Source organism: Narcine bancroftii, chromosome 8, assembly GCF_036971445.1.
Source record: "Narcine bancroftii isolate sNarBan1 chromosome 8, sNarBan1.hap1, whole genome shotgun sequence".
Classification (NCBI taxonomy): domain Eukaryota; kingdom Metazoa; phylum Chordata; class Chondrichthyes; order Torpediniformes; family Narcinidae; genus Narcine; species Narcine bancroftii.
In genome coordinates, this window is record NC_091476.1 from 137,758,995 (window position 1) to 137,780,390 (window position 21,396).

At 39.6% G+C, this 21,396-nt stretch overlaps 2 long non-coding RNA genes across 7 annotated transcripts; one reads left to right on the forward strand and one right to left on the reverse strand.

Annotated features, from left to right (window-relative positions):
* Positions 1-812: 812 nt before the first annotated feature.
* LOC138741230 (uncharacterized) lies at positions 813-16,460 on the reverse strand. 6 transcript variants are annotated; one of them, XR_011343411.1, is made up of 5 exons: positions 15,014-16,460; positions 14,751-14,880; positions 13,965-14,123; positions 1,385-2,112; positions 813-1,263 (listed from the first exon to the last, which is right to left on the reverse strand). It is a non-coding gene; the product is annotated as an uncharacterized lncRNA (long non-coding RNA). The 6 variants fall into 6 exon arrangements; XR_011343413.1 differs by lacking the exon at positions 1,385-2,112 and adding an exon at positions 5,183-5,432 and having other exon boundaries at positions 15,014-15,830; XR_011343412.1 differs by lacking the exon at positions 1,385-2,112 and having other exon boundaries at positions 15,014-15,835.
* LOC138741231 (uncharacterized) lies at positions 16,360-20,665 on the forward strand. The gene is made up of 2 exons (XR_011343415.1): positions 16,360-16,639; positions 18,246-20,665. It is a non-coding gene; the product is annotated as an uncharacterized lncRNA (long non-coding RNA).
* Positions 20,666-21,396: the final 731 nt, after the last annotated feature.

The following is a 21,396-nucleotide window of genomic DNA, read 5'->3' on the forward strand; positions in this document are numbered from 1 at the left end:
CACATCGAATTTAAAGAAAATATAGTTAATGTTGCCAAAAACAACCAGAAATTAGTGATGGATTTAACTGTTGGTTTGTATGCAATAACCGAGAATATTTGCATTATATTCTTAGAATTTTATATGTATAAAATTTAGTTTTCACCTATGAATGTGGGAGAATATGGTTTGCAAGAATTAAGATAATCTTCAGAACAAATTTTATCAGTTATTTACCATAGCACAATTAAAACCTAGTGAACACTGACACCATGAGCTTAAAAACAGCTTATCCTGGTGTTTGGTCAAAAGATTGTCAGTTTCTTCAAAATCCGAAAACAAAATGGGAAAAAATTATAAATTAGAATCAAATTAAAATGATGGCTTCAGATGCTACAAAGAACAGTGTTAGAGTAACTTGCTTTGTAGTCTGGAGGCCTTTGCTAATACCACAACCTAAAATTAATGAAGTTAATAGGATACATTTTTATTAATAATGATTTGGTGCATTGGAGGCAGATGTAGAAGCACATGAGAGTCACTGCTTGGTGCTTCATTTCTAATTGAGTGATGGAATGAAATTCTGGTCCAGGCCACACCCCCGATCTGCCATATTAGACCTCAAAATGTGAATGAATAGTAGATTTTGTAGTAAAACAGCAACTTAAAATATATCCAAAAATGCAGCCCGTCCCTTGTCATCACGCTTATGAAGTTAGCTGGCGTTTGAGGCAAAAAAAGGCTTTCCAGATGGAAAATTTTGGGCATGTTTGGTTCTCTCCATGTTCTTCTGGCAATGCTTGCTAAAATCATAAAAATGTACCAAATTCTACTGAAAGTTTCATACTTTTGCAGTGTATTTTATTCCATAGAAGGCTTTAGTACATGGAAATGCACAGTGTATCAAAAAGAGAGCAGTCTTTTTGTCTAGGCTTTGAATATTCAAATTGAAAGTATCGCGCAATCATTCATTGTCAAATCATTGGATTGTAGGGGTTTTAAAAAGGTCGGCAAGTATGCTCCAAAACTCTAAGTAATATCCCAAGCTATAGTGCAATAATTTTGTTTGTGAGTAATCCAAAGTTTGGCACTGCAGGGAAGAAACTGGCTTAATTTTTAAAATACTGCAGTCTTGTGAACAAATCTGAAGACTAAGATTCACTTCTTGAGACCACACAAGCATCTCTACTGTTGCTAATCCAAAATGTCTGGTAAGATTTTTTTTTCACTTGTGGATCTATTTTTTGCACTGGCTTTTCTGGTCTTGTCCCACTTTGTATTCACCTGTAAGAAGAAAGAGAGTGATCAGGATTTGCCTCAGTTCTATCACATAGTGCCGAAATCCGTTAGGTGCTTTTTATAACTTTAGCTCAAGCCCCACAGGGTTAAATATCATATTTGTTACCTGAGAATTGTTGCTGCAGTTAATTCCTGGTTATTTTAAGAAATGATTAAGTAGCTTTACATGTTGTTCTTTACATTGTAGTTCTGTGTTGATTTTCCCCCCCTTTTTTCTTGCAAAGTCAGAAACTAATTTTTTTTCAAGGAAGGGAATTTTGAGCTGCACAAGGTGTACTGAGCCTTTTAAACTCTTCAGGTTTGTCCGTTCACTCTTTTGAATGGAGTGTTGCTTTATATTTAGAGTTGCCTTTGCTCTCCCTTTGGGTGAGGGTTTTACACCTCAAAGTTGGGGGGGTGGGGGGGGGGGGTAAAAGAGGCACGTGTTTCCACAAAGTTGAAAGTCAAGGAAAGGGAGAAGGAGTTTTTTTTGGCTTTAATGGTACACATGTTCTCAGTACAGAAGTAGTAAGATGTTTGAGGGGTCCGTAGTTTCTTTTAAAGTAGCTAAACTTTAACCGTTCATGTACAAGGTTTAGAAACCTACAACTACATGGCACTGTTGACATATTACATGTATTCAGTTTGCATTTATTTCGGGGCTTGAAGATGCGTGTGAGACAGAGGTTATGGGTCTTTTCGAGTGCGAAGTGTCTCATTTAAACTCGAAGCGTGCCGCAGAGATGTTTTTGGTAGCAGTTTGTGTCCGCTGTGTTTCCAACGATAAGACGGGGGGAGGCGCCATCTCAAGCAAGTGAAGTCCCTTGAGCTCGCCACATCTGTCCGGAGGTGTCTCTGGGAAGGAGACATCTTGTTAGCAATAGTCCTTACACAGGTTAGGAAGGAATATAATGGAAGGGGGGGGGGGGGGGGGGCAGGAGGGAGGTGAAATAATCCTCAGGATTGTGCCTCCTTTCTACAATCAACTCGCAATGGTCCTTCGGGCAGGGGATTCAAACCTGTCGGAGGGAGTGAGTGGGGGGAATGCAGTGGGACATTTTAGATGTCACCGCTGTATCCACCGGAACAACCCCCCCCCCCCCATTAGGTCATTTAAAGACATTAATGGCCAACGTTCAAAGCGAGCCGTTTCAGTGTTCTCTAGTATTGGGTACAAAGTGCTAAGGTCCCTTCGCCGAGCGCAGTGTCCAGAACCAGCAGACTCGCCCCCGCTGCTTCGCGGCGCCCGGGCTCACTCACCTACCATTCACTCGTCTCCTGATTATGTTCAGAGGGAAAGTGCTTTGAGAATTTGCAGGCAGGAACTCCGCGCATTCGCTCTCCTCCTCAGTTCAAAGAGAAGGGTCTGTTGTCAAAATACATTGGAACCATTTACGACTTGATCGGCGGCGAGAGAGTTAGCAGGTGGGCAACGTTGTGGCAGAGGGAGCGGGCTCTGGGCGGGCGCAAGCCCCGCACCCAGGGTTTTATTCGATAAAGAAAAGTGTCGGATCGGTGTTTCTGAAGCTAAACTTACGCCGTGCGTTCTTTAACTCATTCATTGCTGAATGGAGCCCGTGCATCAGGCAGACAAGAGCCCCCGGTTCCGGCAGCCCTGCTGAGGGGCTGCCCGCTGTTGAAAGAGAGCCCGTGTCCTTGCTGAGAACCTTTGCAGAGGGAGAGGTGGCAGGACAAACTCCACCAGTGACTCCAGGCTGCGGAAGGGAGATTGGGAATTGGAGACGTGCCTGGACAAATATGAGCATTCTTTATTATCTGGCTACACTGGGATTTCATCTGGGGGAAAGTATCCCCACAACCAGTTGGAGTCTCATGTGTTGTCCGGGAGATTGTTTGAAATCATGCTTGGTTTGGAGCGGAGCAGGTTTACATAGTGAAGGGCTCGAAAAGTCCCCTGACAGAGGTTGGGAGGTAAAAAGGACCCTCGGACTTAAAACTCAGCCCACCTGCAAAAGACATTAATTTGCTTCCATGCGCAGATCTATTAAGGTGCTTCCTGCGCATCTGTTAGTGGAGATTCCCGATTAGAGAACAAGTTCCAAGGAATGAGAGAACTTTAAGGCTAACCGAGCGAGTATGAAATGACCGCATCGGCTACAAGAGTGCAGCTTCGCGTTATTGCGGTCGCAGATCTTTCGTTTATCAGACTTAACAGCCGCAGGATCAGTCAGGACGCTTGAACTGGAAGCATGGAAAAATGCCCCTCTTTAACCACCTCATTTGAATACGCATTTTCTCCTCTTTTAAAAAAAAACATAATTCAAACTGTTTCCCGAGTGCAGCCAGAGCTAGGAGTAAGTTTCGTTTGGGGGCGAAGATGAGGAGATTTGGATTTGGGATCTTAATTTTTTTTTACTGGGAGTGGACTGGCGCAGAGAGGGTAGAGAAGCAGAAATGTAGTTCAGTATAGTGCATTGTATTTGAACCATTTTGAGGCATTGACAGGCTAAGGGGTCAGAAGCAAAAAAAGCACCACGTTATTTACAAATTTCAATTTGCCAATTTTTCTATTGTGCTTTAAAGTTCCAAAGTTACGCTTGACTAGTAAGTGAAGGGAGGAAGGGGTGCAGGACAGAAGTTTGCATTCTCCCACATTGGGATCACGAGCAACACTCTCCCACCTATCTGAAAAGCCCCATTGTACTTCTACGCTCTGGGTTCTAAGCGGGTTTTTGCATTTGCATCATTCCCTTCCGTTGAAAGCGTGAGGAGACAGCATTGGATGGAGGCAAATTCATCAACCATTTTCCCACATGTTCAGTCAGAAACTAAAACGTGAAATGAAAATATTCGGAAGTGTTATATTAGTCAGGATATCTGTAATAATGTCCCTGTTTATTGCCAAAGTAGTCTCAAATAAATTATCCTTTGAAAGGGCTTCAGTTTAAAATTTGTACAAGGCAGTACCTCTGACAGTGCCAAGTTCCCCCAGAACTGCACTGAGCCTAGATTTTTGTGGTAAGGTCTCTGAGTGGAATTGAACCAGGAATATTAAAAAAAATATGATGGAAGCTACCACTACCTTAGTTAGGCATGGTTGACCTCTCAATAATGATAAAGAGCTCAGTTCGTCCCACTTGTTTGCTCTCTTGACGTAGCCCAAGAAAGTTACTGAATTTAAATTCCTCAGCAAACTCCTGACCGAAGTTATGGAGAAAGTTGTGATTTGAACTTCCATTTTAGAAGCTTGTGTTTATTATGAAGCTGACTTTCCCAGTACAGCACATGTGGAAAATTATGAAACATTGTTGAGGCACCAACCAGAGTCTCTGCATCAGACAGAAATAAAACAATGAAACTCTGAAATGGAGCAATAGAATTTATCCCAGTGCCCTCTCCAACTTTTATCCCTCCAACTTCACGCTTAGGAAGTTGGCTGGGGTTTGAGGCAAAAAAAAAGGCCTTCCAGATGGAAAACTTACTTCTCATTTTGAAACCATGCAGGGTATAATTTGATTTCCCCCCTGTCAATTACTTTTGGACATTCTGAGGAAGTAAAGTAATTTTTTTTTTGTAATTTATGGATTATTACTGCCACACTTTTTGCAATGTATTTGGAAATTTTATAACAGCTATTTAGATTCAATATTGATATTTATTAATAAAATCTGAGTGTGTCAGTATATAAACTATGCTCACTATAAATGTTAGTATTTATATTACTGATCTTAATTTGTTTAATAGCATACTTTTCAAATTTGCTCTTTAAAAAATCATGTACTGAACCATGTTAGTCATGACTTGGTCAGAATAAATGCCTTGCTCTGTTGCCCATTTCCCCCACCTTAATATTTAACCGTTTTCAAATAAACTTCCCAAAACAATGGGAAACATCTTGACTGTGCCAAAATCACTCTGCAGCCCTTACTGAATTTCTCATAATCAAAAGCAATCTGGAAAGCACCTGAATAAATTGAGCTGTTTATTTTCTTTATTATGTAGATTCAGCATTGTTGATTTGAATGGTTATCAATTTTTTTTTGTCATTTTATTCAAGGGAAATGGCTTCGCAGGCTGAGTCAATATTTATTTGCTTATCTCCAATTGTCCTTGAAGGAGTTGGTGAGCTGCCTTCTTTAAATGCTGAAATCCTTCAGAAATGGGTGTACCCACAATGCTGTTAGGAAAGGAGTTCCAAGATTTTGACTCTGCATCTGTGAAGGAACAAGATCATGACCAGCCTTTGAACAGGACAAGACAGACTCCCTGAGATTTAAAACCACAAAATACGACACATGCTGGTGCTTCTTACACCATGGATATTAATGGATGTTGAGCATTTCCGACTTTTTCTCTTTTTAGTTCCAATTTCCAGAATGTGCAGTATTTCTCATGTCAAAACCATCTGGTTCCTCCCTTACATTATTATCACATTTTAATTTCTCCAGCAGAGAAACAGAAGGTTTATCAAGGGGTGAGGGTGAAGATTACCGTTAAAGAGCTTTTGCAGCAGAGGAGAGAACTCCAAGCAGCAACAATAACCACCACAGCGGTATGTGTTTCTCCTTTTCCTGCCAACTTTATAATACACAAGACCATTAAGTCCAACAAACATAACCCATTTCACTTCATGAAGCATGGCAACTGTGGAAAAGAGCAGTTGCCTATAGAAGCAGATGTCAATGTGGCTTGACGAAGAACTTGTAAGTTCAAGATCCATTCCAGAAATATTAGCACAAAATCCAGACCAACACTCCACTGCTTACAATTCCAGATGTTCTTCGTCCTATACAATAAGGTGCTCTTTCAGTTGGACATAAATGCTTTGAAGAACAAAAGTATATTTGCATTTACTGTATATAGAAGCCACAGGTTCCTGACGTAGGATAGTTGTCAGCAAGACAATTGTGTTTTGAAGGACAGTCACCATGTTCTGTGCACAGTAAGCATTTGCAAACAACAATGGATAAGGATCAGATGGCATTTTACTGACGTTAATTTATGGGCAGGCATGATACAGCGGCTGCTGCTCTGTTTTGAAATCATTCTGTGATCTTTCATGATCATCTGCATTTTAACATTTCATCTAAAAGCCACCATGTCCTACTACATGTACTTATCTCCTTATAATGAATTAATGTGTGAGACGACATTATTGTTCTAAATCTCTGGATGAATGGGAAGGAGAATCCTTTCTAATTGTTTTCTGTCCCTCCGCCTGCATCACACTGTTATTTGTGGCTCTGTGCTATGATCCACATTGCCAATACCACATTCTTCTTTGGCTTGGCTTCGCAGATGAAGATTTATGGAGGGGGTACCACATTGGTCAATAATCAAACACGCCTCATTGGGTGTAAAGTATTCTCAGAGAATTGCCGGTCCTGAAAGATGTACCTTTCTTTCAGTTACTTTAAAGTGTACTGGAAAACAATGTTCTGTTCCAACAAGGTGGAAGCTCATGACTTTGGGGGCAATATAGAGGAATGGTGAGGTTAAAGTAAGTAGTCAGAATAAATGGTCATTATAACTTGTGAGGTGCTCTAAGGATCAGTGTTAGATCTTCAGCCTATTTATTTTTATGACCTAGATGTAGAGTCTGAACCTGATGCAGCTAAATTTGTTGATGGGCATAAAGACAAGTTGGGAGGACCAGATGCCTCTGCAATGCGATATCACTAGGTTAAGTGAATGGGCAAAATTTACTAAGCAGAGGGAATAAATTAGAAAAGCTAATTTGAGGGGATGAATAGGAAAGCAGAAAGATATTTAAATGGTGAGAGAAAATACAGAATTATATTATACAGAGGGCCTGAAGGAAGGATATTGGAGATAGTTCAAAGAAGATTCGTTCGATTGAAATTCTGAAATATCTGAGAAGGTAGATACTGTGAGGATGTTTGCCCATACGAACAAATTTAGAACTCAGGTCTCCCATTTAAAAGAGAAATGAGGAAGATTGTTTTTGCTCTCTCAGACTAGGATTTCTATCCTAGAGAGCTCTAGATACTGTCATTGAAGAGAATCATAGAGAGTTAGAAGTGTCTGGCCTATTGGATGATCAAAAGTTCTGGAAAGCAGATCAGTAAAAGGCTAATGTCAGATTAGATTGAATAAGAGAGGAGGCTTTTGGAGTTCTACATTCCAATAAGCTCATGGAATGCTACTGGCAAGAAAGATTACCATTTGGCCCACTGTGCTTGTGTTGGACCTTTGAAAGAGTTCTAAATTTTGTCACATAAATTTTTATTTCAAGCGTACATCCAATTCCTAAAATTGAATTTTCATCCAACTTTCCCAGGGTATTCCTGCAGTGAATTCCTGATCACTATGGTCTCCCATGCATCTGCCTGGTACCAAAGTCCACAGTTATCTTACCTGGCAGAGAAACTAATCTTTCATCTTTGTTGTACCTCCAATAACTTTATAACATTTCAGGTCAGACCTTCATGACTGAGGATAATCACAGCTTTTCCCATGTCTTCTCCCACATGAAGGCTACAACATCTCCCGCCCCAAACCCTCATTCTGCCAAATCTCCTTTGCATGTCACACACTCTGAAACATCCCTCCTGAACTTGGAACCCAGAATGGGATGCTCTATGGTAGCCAAGACAAAACCAGTGATTTACCTTTTTTCAACAATTTCTTGCCATAAATATATCAGTTCTTGGACCTTCCCTTAAAATTGTACCTTTGCTTTACATTGCCTCAATAATTGCACTTATCTTTGAGTATCACATTGCTACTCTCAGAAATTTAAACTTTGAGTCATGCAGTGATGCTGACATGTTCTAACAAGTTTAAAACAACAGTTGTATTCTTGCACCACATCATGCAATGTTCCAGTCCCTGGAAGCTCGATATCCCTTTACGATGAATGTGAAAGTACCTCTGAAGGAGGTAACTTTAAGTAATATTACCAGAGTCTGAGTTTCTGATGCACTATTTCATATCTTCTTGCATTGGTTTCACCTTTGAAACATCTGCCCCTTTCAGGTCTGTTCCTGTCGTATCCTTTTCTCATAGGAGGAATTCTGAACTTTCTCTTTCTCCATCCAATTCTGACTCTAACTTTTTGAGACTACCCTTTATATTTCTTTGTCAATCTTTGCTTGCCCAATGAAGCTATTTTGATGTTGGCATGAGTGAAGACACTAACGTTGGTTTCCTTAACCTCCCAGTGAATTTGAAGGTTGGTGGCTCAATTCTGATGCTGAGAGATGACCCAATTTTCAGATGCATATGGGTAATATTATTCACAAATTTGGGGTATTTAGGGCATTTTTCAGCCAATTAAGCAATTGAGGCAGTCATAAGGTAGGAAGCATAGTAGCCACTTTTTGCCAAGTTCTCAATAGGCAAGGATGTTTAAGTGTCCTGAAGCAGAGTCAATGATAAATGTTGGCAGGACATAGATAGTTCTGGAGTTCTCAGTTAATTGACTATTTTCAGTAATTAATCTGAACATTTGTCCTTTGCTTGTCCAATTGGCAGAGCAAGCAGTGTGGCTTGGTTCTTCCATCATACCATTGCTGTAAAACTGATGGGATGATACTGACAAAGCATTTTGTCAGTTTTATTGTTGTTCATCTTGAATGTAAATAGGTAGTTGCTATTTTATTTGAATTCTAGGTTGGACTGAGAAAACATCAGTTTGTGCATTAATCCCAAAATAGCTTGTCCAGTATATTTCCATGCTTCATGACTAAGGAACCAGCATTGAATTTATAAAACAATTGTTTGTGGTTGCAATCTTCTTAAATACAAGAAGGTAGACAGTTCTTCCTGATCACAGAGATAGTGCAATTGCATTACTATGGGATATTTCATCTTTCATTCCCTCAACAAACACATACACACACACACACACACACACACACACACACACACACACAAGCTTTTGAAGCTACTGCATCCTACTGCCACTCCGTGCAATGGTAATACAGTCAGAATGCCTCAGAGTAAGTGTTATTTTAGTTTTAATGAGGGAAGTGATGATTAAAATGAATGGAAAGTTGAATGGTCTATTAGAATTTGAAAGGCAAAATTTTAATTTTAGGTTATTGGCTGCAAGTTTGTGCATATAAAACTTATAAATGTTAGCCAAGGAATATTTAAAAATCCAACAAAAGGGTTGCTTAGGTGAGCAGTAGATGGGGCAGGTGCCTCAGTTTATCAGAGGCCTGTACTTTGGCAGTGTGGCATTTTCATTTCCTATACTCACTTGCAGTACTAACTTATGAGATCACCAATTTTTAAAATCTCAGTTACACAGACATTTTCCACTAGCTGCAAGAAATTTAGTCAATTGAATTTTTTTTAACATGTCCTCAGATCTGAAATGGAATAAAAATGTAATATTTCTGCTCCAGCTGAATGTTGACATACTGCCAAAAACTAGGTTATTTTTACCTATATCACCATTTGGACAATAAACCCAACCCATGCATCCAGGTGGCTGACAATTTATTGTAACAAGTCAATGACCATGCAATTTTGAATGAAATTAGTTCCAAAGCTTCAAACCTGTGCTGTTGTTGATTTCAAGATAACCACTGAAGGTTTGTGGAGAATTAAGGTTTTGAAATCATTTTGACCTGGATCCAATTCCAATGCTTAGAATAATTTTCAACTAGTCAACACTATTTCATGTCTTCACAAACCATTTCACACTGATGAAAGAGGAATGGAATGTAGGAGCCAATTTATGTACAGCAAGCTCCCAAAAATACCAACTTTAAAATAAGAAAATAATGGAATATTAAATATTAGCCAAAAGAAAAAGGTTGAGAATGGCTGGTCTGGATGTCTGGGCATACGTTGCTGGAGTGGGACTCCAGCTCAGAGTGTGACTGTTGACACAGGAAAAAAAGCACATATTTTTTCAACAAAACCAAACTCACCTAACCACTCTGTCCCCTCACTATTGCATTGGTTTTTAATGAGTTTTCCCTCTATGCTCTCAACCACACCATCTCCACAACTCCAACCTCCAACCCAGTTTCAAAAGGAATAATCCATTAAAAAGTCACCCACCATTGGAAAACTAGTTACATTGAGAAGATGTTGATGTATTTTCAGGTTAATTCTAGAGATCTGGGAGCCTCACTAATAGGCAATATTTCAATCCTGTAATAACTAGCCTGAGAGATTAATGGAATGTCAGTGTCATTGAAATATCTTCAATTACTGATTTTATCTCCAATATATTTGTTCACTGTCTGGTACTACTTTTATGAATTGGTCTGCAAGACATGTCAACTGTGCCAAAGATTAAGAGCTAATAATATTGGGCTGTATGAAATAATCCTCTGTACACTCTCAAAGAGGAACCTGGTTTGTTTTTTTTTTGCTTTGACTGAATTTAATACGTACTGGGGTTGTCCAAATTGAACAAATACAAGTCATTACATTATCCCCATCCTCAAATTTCTGAAATCCAGATCGAATTCTGGCCTTAAAGGAACATTTCATTTTAAATCAGATTTATGTCAAAGGTTTAAAAGGTCTTAACTTATTCTGCTGTAATTGAGTGTGTAGGGAGTGATACTGTTTGCTTCTGGGAGAATGGCTTATCTTTAATAATGTTTCATTCATCCATGTTTCTGTCCTAATAGTCACTTAGATTAGACAGATAAGGAAGGGAAGACCAGTATTTATACAACATATTTTATTATGCCTCAAAGATAATGCATAATTTTGATATGCACTGACTGTTGTAAAATGGGAAGTACAGTAGCTAATTTGTCTTTGCCTGGACATCATCCTCTCTAATTTCTACAACAAGGAATAGGAACTACAGCAAAAACTAAATAACATAAAAAGATTAATGTCGCCTTGATTCCCTATTTAGAATGGGAGTTTCTTGAGATTCAGCAAATTCTAATTCAGTATTAGCTTCTCACGAGGTGTTGGTGTCATCCATTTTGTGAAGTTCCTGGGCGTGTTCCCTAAATTAACCAGATTGGTCTCATTGCATTAGAGGTGGCAAATTTTCGGACTTCCTGAATACCCATCCTGAAAGCTAAAACTGGAATCATAAATGTGAAGAGGGTTGTTGGGTCAATCAGCCTGTTCTTCATTGAAACGTTCATAGCCAATATAAAAGTAAGAGTTGGAGTTTGTGAATTTCAGTTTCCAGCACTTGATGTTTACAGAAAATAGCATCAAGAACTTGAACATGTCATCTACAGTTCACTTGGGTCAACTGTTGCCCTTTGAGTTGGAAGTTTCTGCCTTTCCATTCTAGAAACTTAGATACAGTGTCTAGACTGCTGACCTCGTTCAGTACAGTACTCAAAACTATCTTTTAGATGAGGAACTAAATTTAGGCCCATTACAGGCACAACAGGTTCCACAGCCCATGTGTTTGCGAGTTTTCCTCCATGTCCAATTGATGCTTTTTCAAGTTCAAATTCCTGCTCAACATCACAAAAAGAAACAGGACAGCTGGTCATTATTCCATTGCTTGTTGTAACTAAGCTGCCTGACAATAATGATGACAGTTCAAAACAACTTCATTGCCTGTAACATGGAGAGGGGGGTTCTGAAAGAATGTATAAACAAGCACAATCTTTCTTCATAAATCCATAAAAATATAAAATTAGCTAGCATTGATAATGTACAATGTGTAGTTTGCACTGCAAAGTGGTATGTAGGTGAAACTGATTTCTGTTGAAATTCCAACATGGGTTCTCATATCTTTTGCATTTAAGAAATATAATGTTTTAGCACTTTATTTAATTATTATTCTAACCCTTGAGTTCACTGAAGCTAAATGATATGAAAATTCCCCTTCATGCTACCTTCTGATTTGGTTTGTGCACCTCCAGCGAGCTCTGATATTTTTTTGACGTGTGCAAGTGATCCATTGATCTTAGTGAGATCAATACACTCTTTTTAAGTGTGCACCATCAGCAGATAATTAATACTCCAACTCAATAAAACAGAACAGCGCAGCAATAGGAACCTGGTGCCCAAAACTTTGCTGCTTGCACATGCTACGTCTCCCTCTTATCCCTGCCTTTTCATGTCGACTCAATGTCAAGATAGATTACCAAGAGTGAGTGACATTGGCTTCGAGGCCCTAGCACCATGATCCAGTCTCAATTGTCACCAACATTGATGATCAACAGCAACATTTAGCTCTGTTGGGTGTGTGCATCCCAAACCCCTGTCAGTGAGTGATAATCACAGACTAAAATACCTGTCCTAAAATTAGTGCACACACAACTTTGGTAAATGGGGTATTTAAAAAACAGTACCAGTGCCAGAAATGGGACCTGTGCTATGAATCGATCTTAATACTCTTATGCAGACCACTGTACTTGTAGGTTATTTAGTCTTTGGCCTTCAAAAAATCTCTTTATTAAACAGATTGAAATTTTTAAAAATCCCAGGGCCAATTTATTGGGCTTGCTCTTAGATTTTTATTGAGTAATCCCTGTTGTACTCAGTACATTGATATGCAAGGGCCAATTATATAGCTTTTGTTGAATGTTATTCACTTTTTAAGTACTACAGGGATTGAGTCAGAAATTCATACGTGGATAGAGCCCAACTCATCAATGCTGACCAAGTCATCTACCAAAGCTAACCTCATTTGCCAGGGTCCCTGCTATTTCTTTCCTCTCTTCAAACAATAGAAATTCATATGTGGATTGAGCCCAACTCATCAATGCTGACCAAGTCATCTACCAAAGCTAACCTCATTTGCCAGGGTCCCTGCAATTTTTTTCCTCTCTTCAAACAATATCCTAGGATACACTTGTTCAGTCCCTGGGAATTTATCCGGCTCCTCTTTTGTAATGTGAATACATTCCCAAACATCAGAATTCCCTTAATTTCCATCACCTTCTCCACAGCAAATAGAGCTAAGAGGTACTCCTTTTGGACTGAACTCTTATTCTGTGGCTTCACATATAGATGTCCAAATTGATCCTTAAAGGGACCTATTCTCTACCTGTCTACTTGCAAAAATATCTCAGGATTCTCCTTTATGTTATTTGCCAGGGATATTTCAGGTTTTCTTTTGGTCTTCCTGATTTTCCTCTTTGCAATCTTTTACATCTCTTGTATTTCCAAAAGGAATTGCTTGATCCCAGTTGCCTATCCCTGACATATGGCCTCCTTTTGTTCTTGGCCATATCCTCAATATCACTGGACAACCAGAGTTCCCTCAAACTGGCAGCCCTGTCCTTCATTCAGGCACTCAATATTTGCCTGGTCCAATCTAGGGCTCCATAACTAATGAAAAAAAAACAGACGCGATCTACAATCATTTTAAAACTAATGGAATGATGGTTACTGGTCCCAAAGTGCTGCCCACCTGATACTGATTGGCCACGATGATCCAAAGTGCGAATTACATACAGTATTTAGAAAATATTTTAAGAGGATTATCTAGCTAAGATAAACGAACAAAATCAAAACTGCCAACGCTGGGTAACTGAAACCACAGCAGGTCAGGCAGCATCTGTGCAGAGGGGAGCGAAGTTTCTCTCAAGAGTTGTCTTGGACTTCACGTTAATCCGTCTCCCTGAAAATCGTTAAAGAGCCCGTGTCATGGTTCCAAACGGCACCAAGGCAGGAGGTGCGAGTATACCCCAGGAACACAACAGCGAAGTTAGGGGTTTCGTGGGGAATTTATCAAGGTTCAATTTACAAACTGGGACATCAGGACTCACTTCTGCACCCAGGGAAGTTTCAAACCCCACTGAAAAAAAAAATGCATGGAAACTCACAAAGCTTCCTCGGTCCCTGCCCAAAGATTGAACGAACGCGAGTTCTCTCCGACTCTAATCACCATCTGAGTGTGAACCATCGTCGGGACCACGCTCGAGGTCGAGGCACATAGTCTAACCATTATTTCCAACCCGTGCCCATGGCAGATTACTGCAGTGCTGTGTGCAGAGAGAGAGAGAGAGAGAGAGAAAAAACCACCTGGAACTCTGAGACAAGTCTTGACAATGAAACATATAATCGCTGTTTAAATTGTCACCGCAGTTAAACACCCAGGATAATTCTAAGCTAAGAATCAACAGAAAGACCACGAGTTTTCTTGCACGGGGTGATGTAATGGAAATCGATCCAACTGGCTTGAATTTGTGTCACGTGCCTGGGAAGAAACCCAGGCAAAGTTGTGGCTCTCTGAAAGAGGGCAAGACACTTGTGGCTTTCACAGCTCAGACCTGCCTGGAACTTATTAAAAACTTCCATCAAAACGCCCAACTCCCCTCTAACTCGCTGCTTTCACCTTCTGTCCAGAGAAATCTCATTGATCCACAAACGACCGTCAGCCGCCCCAAAATACCAAATAATCTCCTTGATATCCTCTCTTCAAACAAATCTAGGTCCGTCCGTCAGTCACCCACAACTCATGGAATTAACTTTAAATGCTTTGATTTAGATGAGTGCAAGAGAATGGATTCATCCTGGTTGTTTGCTGAATTTGTTTTTAGCTCCGATGTTATTTCTGGTTGTTTAAAGCCCACCCCATTTATTTGGGTCTGTTCTCGTTTTCAGCTTACCGCAGTCAACAGTGCACAGGTCGCCGAGCCGGTCGCTCCCTCGCATCCAGGTCAGTAAAGGGGCACCAAGTCCTCTCCAAAAGAGGGTCCAACATTTCAGCCTGCAGCCTTTGGAGATAGCGCAGCCACTCTAATATGAAAGTACAGACAGCAAATAAATCAGTCAATCCACCAATCAGACACACAAAAAGGGAGAATGGAATGCAGGTGAATGGCTTGCAACGAATCAGGCTCTGGGGTCTCTGCACATCGACCGATCTCACCAGCAGAGATGACCCCATTGAAAGGTTGTCATCGAAGCGACAAAGGCGAAGCCACGGTTTGAAACGGTCTGCCCCGTCACCATTGCATCTCCGCTGTTGCTGGTGGAGGTCCCCTCTCATTTGTTGTTATCAGGCAGGCGGCGATGCTCCGATGTATTCATCTCCAGGTCTCTCATATTTCACCCCTTGCTGAAAACCGAGGGAGCTCTGCCTTGTTCACCTGCCAGCCTGTTCCCATTACCTCTCCATTTAAGACATTCAGCAATGCCTTTCTTGCCTCGAAGCAGAAACATAGTTGACCTAATATTTCAATAACTACACCCCCTTAAAAAAAAACTTTATTCAGAAGGCAGTGGAATGAATTGTAATTAACCACATGCCACGTGCTGTTCTGTTTTAATTGGCTGGAGCTCGGGAAAGATCTGTGACATCCGTTAGCTTGAAATCTGATCGACGGGGCAGTTTGTGAGGAGATTCCTGTACATTGTTCAGAACTATGACTGAAGGAGCAGTGCCAGAAATAAAGGCTGGACTCGTCACGGGACTCTGGTATTGGTTCAAGGAATGCAAAGGCATTTCGATAGCGATGGTAGGATCTGTCAAGCCAGGCAGCATCTATGGAGAGAGGAAAGGTTTCAGGTCAATCAATGGCCTTCAATCGGAACTGATGAGGCAGCTTTGCTCATTCTGCGGGAGCTTTAACTCTCTGACAGGTGAATTCTCCTTCTCTCTCTGCAGATGTCCGCTTGCTGAGGTTTACAGTGTGTTTTAAAACATAATTTGAGGAATGCCTCAACAGATCCCAATGACCTTTGCTACAAGGCGACCCTCCCCCCAAAGCAATGGGTTATATCCCAACCAACACCATTTTTAAAACAGCAAGTCCTCTGGAAGAGCATTAAAGTTACCAGTTCACATTGAGTGGACGTTGTCACTCGTTGAAACCAAGGATTGAAAGCAGTTGGTCATTCAGATCCAGAATCTGGAGCAGATTCGAACTATTCAGCTTTCCGAACGTGAGCCCGACTGCATCCAGAACACTCTTCACCAGAGTGAACAGTCTCAGGTTATTTTGATCAAACCAATAGTAGATTGTTTGCCTACAAAAGAATTCCACTCTATTGCGTCCCACCTTCACTGCGATTTAATGAAACAGCAATATATTTTTCAATAATTCCACTTTGCATTTTTGTTTTTCCTTCCGATGTGCAGCTTTTGTATTGGGACTTCGTGAAAGGGGAAGACTGTTTGAACCATGAATTTGCAATACTGTAATTCCAAACCACGTTCATCAATGCATAAAGCAAATTGTAACTTGTTTACATCTGGTTCATCTTGGGGAAGCCAAGATTTCTTTAAAATGTTGCTAAATCATCCTCCGTTTTTGATTTTGCAGCTCTTCAGTTTGCCGGCGCTCCACCTAACGGGTGTGAATCCAGCTTCCATGAGAGCAGCCAGTTCCCAGAGAATGTTTCACACGACCAGCACCCGACCTTGTATGACGAAGTATATGAGATGTGCCTGTCTGACCTCTGCACCGAGAGTTCCTACAGCTCCTACGCTTCCAGCTTCTGCAACCCCCCTGTCAGTTATCAGACACCCGCCCACTGCAGTCAGTCAGCTGTGGTAAGTGGACACGTCTTCGCTTCGTTGCAGTTCCACTGCGCTTTTTATTGATTTCCCAAAACCTGAGGCATTCTTGAGTAGGCTGTATTATTGGCTCGAACGGTATTTCTATATGGACATCTCACTTAACTAAAAAAATGTACCATTGTCCAAAGCCCAGCATTCATTAAAGAAAGTCAGCGTTGATGTGTGAGCTTGTCCACCCAAACCTGAGATGTTAATTAAGTTATAGGCTCACCATGCTCTAGTAGGATATTTCTCCTCATTTTACTCTTAAATCTTTGTCTTTATTTGTGATGTCTAATGACAAATGAAATCTGTGGCTCCTACTTCACTCAGGAGAAGAATCTCTACTTTGTTTTCTCCTTACCCACACATTTTGTTTTGCCTGAGTTTCGTGTTAACTCCTGCTCCACTGTTACCTCTGAGTCACAAATTCTAGGCTTGATCTGACTCCAGAGAATAACATTAAATGTAGTGAGAGAGTGCTGCATTACTGAAGGTGTTATTTGGGCCAGATGCTAACAGACTCAAAACACCTCATTGAACTACTCCTCAAACTTTTTTTGTCCTTGGACCACTCAACTAACATTTCAAAAAATAGGGTGGGGTTGATGTACACACATTAAGTATTCTATTTCCTAGAGCAGTAACCTGATCTGAAAAGTACCTCTCATGGACTTTGTATAAATGTGAAAAGCACCAGATAAATAGTGACTTCTTCTTTTAAATCTTTTAAGCAGATAGAATTTATTAGGAGTGCATCAGCAGGATCCAGCTCTCTATATTCCTGAATAAACAACATCACCTTAAAAGCATTTCATTAGTTGTAGAATGTCTTAAAATGGCAATCTAACTCCTAACATTCCCATACTTGAAGAAGAAGTAGTTCCTGAGATTTGGAACTTTTCTCCTCTTATCTTAAATTGATTTGACCGGTTTATCAGAACTACTAAATCATCTTGGATGTTGTAGGAAAGCAGTTATTCGTCTAAATGATCCTGACAGTTTAAAGGATGCAAAGTGACTATATAGGTACAACTTGTTTTTACCTCATGACACCATCCAAGTTCTGCAAGTGCGCACTTACTGGGAGAAATTGTTGAAATTATGTCATTGCAGTGTTATACCTGATCAAGGTTTATGGCCAGTTAGCTCCTTGCACCTTCTGAAAATATTCCAAAGAATTGTAGAGAATAATACTTAGACTTGAAATATATATAAATATGTCAGCAAATTTGCCATGCTATGGAAGGAAATATTTGGATGCATGACTAGTTCATTTACTTTGGCTAGGTGATGAATGTTAAACTGGATACTCAAAAGCACTTTCAATTGTCCCTCATCCCCACGGCCCCACTCGTCATTATTTCCAAATTATTCCTCAAAAAAATTGGAAAAGGATATCTCATTCCCACTTGAGCAAGTAGTTTAGAGCTCCATGTTCTGAAGGATATAATGCTCACTGTACTGCACTAAGATATCAGCCTTGCTTATATCTTGAAATGGGTTTTGAACCATCTGTCACATAGATAAGAGTTCATTAAAATTAACAATATTAATTTCTCAGAATGTATACTTGTACAATTGTACCTTTCCTTCTTAGATTTCAGGATCACCTGCATATGCTTCAATGGATTATGAGTATTCTACACAGCATATTGCATTATCTCCACAAGACTTCTGTCCATCTTCACACTTAGAAACGAAGTCATTTTATCCAAATTCTGAAGAGTATTTTGCTCACCAGCAGTACAGCTGCACATCGGCAATCTGCTCCATCTTTTCCTACATGCCAGACAACATGGAAATGGGCTCCATGTCAGAAAACGGGTCCTTTACAATCCCAGAGTATAAAGAATATTCATCTGGATTGCTTACAGAGGATATCTGGAGAGGAAACCTGAATGAATGTTTGGAGTATTGAAATAATTATCAAGAGTGCTGTGAGAACATATTTTCCTTCTTAGATACCTGTAAATAATTTGGCTTGAGTTTGAATGAGAATAGTTCCTCTAAACAATACTGTAAAGCTAGCACAGAAGGACATCTCAATCCAGAAACCTGCAATATTTCACTGCCTTAACTTTTCATTATTTTTTTTTGTGCAGTTCTTTTCACTCTCCATCTAATTGTAATGCATTTTTGCTGAGATTTGGTCTATGTGCTAGTCACTCTGTGCAGTGACTATCAAATACTCTGTGTGTGTGTGTGTGTGTGTGTGCGTGCGTGTGTGTGCGTGTGTGTGCATGTGTAGACTGTCCTATCTTGGGTAGGTGTTCATGCTAATACTCACATCTTCATATTTTTGGTGAAAATAGCTGAATACTTGTCATGATTGTCTGATAGGATTAATAAAGGGCACTAAGATTATATTGAGGATAGAACCTAATCTGCCTGGCCAGTACATTTTTACTAATCACTAGATAAACTTATTAAGTTCTACAGATAAGGAGAACCCCAGCTGAGTTGCAAATAAATTCATTAGAAAAATGGTTTCATCAACTTACTGTAAGCACATTGAGCTTTGGGATATCTTCATTTAACCTTTGTGGTCGCAGGTGGCAAAATCGCTAATATTTTGTAATGCTCTCTTCTTTAGAGAGTTTTTATTCCAAAGATAGATTTTATTCACAATAAATTATTTACAAAATTGAAAACCATTCAAAGTATTTTTCGCATCCTTTGTGTGGGTTTCGTCCCAGTACTCTGGGTTTCTCCCACGTCCCAAAGACTTATGCATTAGAAGGTTAATTTATCATTTAGGTAGGGTGTGCTCTTGGGCAAAAAAGCCCTGCTCCCATGCTATATCTCTCAATTGAATTAAATAAAATATCTTAAAAAGAAATGTAGCCAGTTATATGAAAATTAACCCAATCAAGTCCGTGATTAATTCTTTCACAATTCCAGGTGATGAATACAGATAGAGAAGCAATTTGAATCACCTTAGTTTATTCTCTTGAAAGAAATATGCTTCCCTCATTCAACCAACTCTAACATGATTCCAGTATCTTTTTTATACTACCCTGTGCCTTACTTAATCTTTGAGCATGATCATTAATGCCACAGCAACTTTGTTAAAGCCACTCAGATTAATTTTATGATCCATATTTTATACCATCTAGATACATGTAATTGATGGTTATATTCCCATTAACAATTGAATCACCATTCAGAATGAAACTTCTGCAGACTTTCTTTGTCATCACAGCCCATCTGAGTGAAGGATCTTTACAACAATTGTGATTGCATATTGACTTAATCAGAATTATTTCTTCAAATGTCTTACTTGTCTTACTTCCCCTTGGAAACTTATGCCTTGTTGAAGCTGTGCATTATTGTTTGGTCTTGGTACCATTTCCTCACCCAATTCAGATTGGCTGAAGAACTCTCTGGTGTTGTGTCTGTTTTCATAGTATTTGAATGCAGTGAGAACATTTTACTAGTTAAGGAAATGCAGAATAATAAAAGCATCTTACATATTTTCATCAGATTGACAAATGCATATGAAGTTTAAAGTTCACTTGGTAAAACAGATCACAGACAGGGTTACTGAACTAAAACTGCAGTGACCTGAAAATTGATCTCCAATAGCCAAATGTGTGTAGTGGATAATGGCTTGGTTGACACCAACTGCTATGAATTGTTTTTTCTGTATTATTTACTATCGTGTGTGCAGGTCTTGATCGAAAACTCAAATGATTATGATGAAAAATACATTCCTGCTGGTGCGTGAACAGTTAACAAACTTTCCCTCGGTGAAGGGGCAGCACTTTGCTGCTTGCAACCAATTCCTTTGACGCATTTTAAAATTTCAGTTTTATTAAAATAGAAATGGTGTATTTCCATCTTGTTGTTTATGGTGTGGTGGTGACTGATTACATCGTTTCAATTCAGAGACTGGAAGGGATGTGGGAATAGATTTTTATTCCAATCATTCTGAACTTTAGTTTTCCATTTTACCAAGTGCCATTTGTTTTAGCTGTATAGAGAATATATTTTTCAGAATAAATGTTTTGTTTGTTTTATCTTTTGCATATGTTGTAGTGCTTCCCTGGAATAAAATCCTTAGACTTTGCAGAGTTGACATTGCAGCAGATTTAAATGAAATTAGAAAAAAAAATCTGCAATGGTTCTCAATGGTTAATCAAACACAAAGAAACTGCAGTCAAATCCTGATTAAAAAACAGGTTAGCCTCAGACGACCAAGAGTGGACATCGTGGAAGGACCTCCATTCAATCTGTTGTGGATGAGCCTGCTCTTTCAAAGACATAATCCAGTTACATCCACTCCTTTGATTTGCCTCCTTTATCCTGCAAAGTTTTTTGTTCTCAGGAATGTCCAATTCTCTTCTAAAAAAAATGCATCATTCCTTGCACTACATTTTTGATGGAAAGAACTGCAATTTAGTGAAGGATAGAAAGAAGTACTGCGTTTTATGAAATATGATGCAGGATTAAAAGGATCAAGATGAAAGCACGTGTTTAATCAATAATGTAAGTTGTGAAACTGAAGTAAAATAATAAGGATGGGGTAGTTCAATTCAAGTAACAATAAGCTATCTGAAAATGGAATAGGGAAGAAATCCAATGTTTTCTTCGATAATGCACAAGCATCAGAGAGCCTTTTCCAGAAGTTCCTGTGCCACCTGGGAACTACAGGTCATCTCAAATGTTCTTGGGAAACAAATGTATCGGCACTGCCTCCAGGTTCAAGCCTAGGATTTTGAAGCTTGAAGGGAATGGGAGTCACTAGG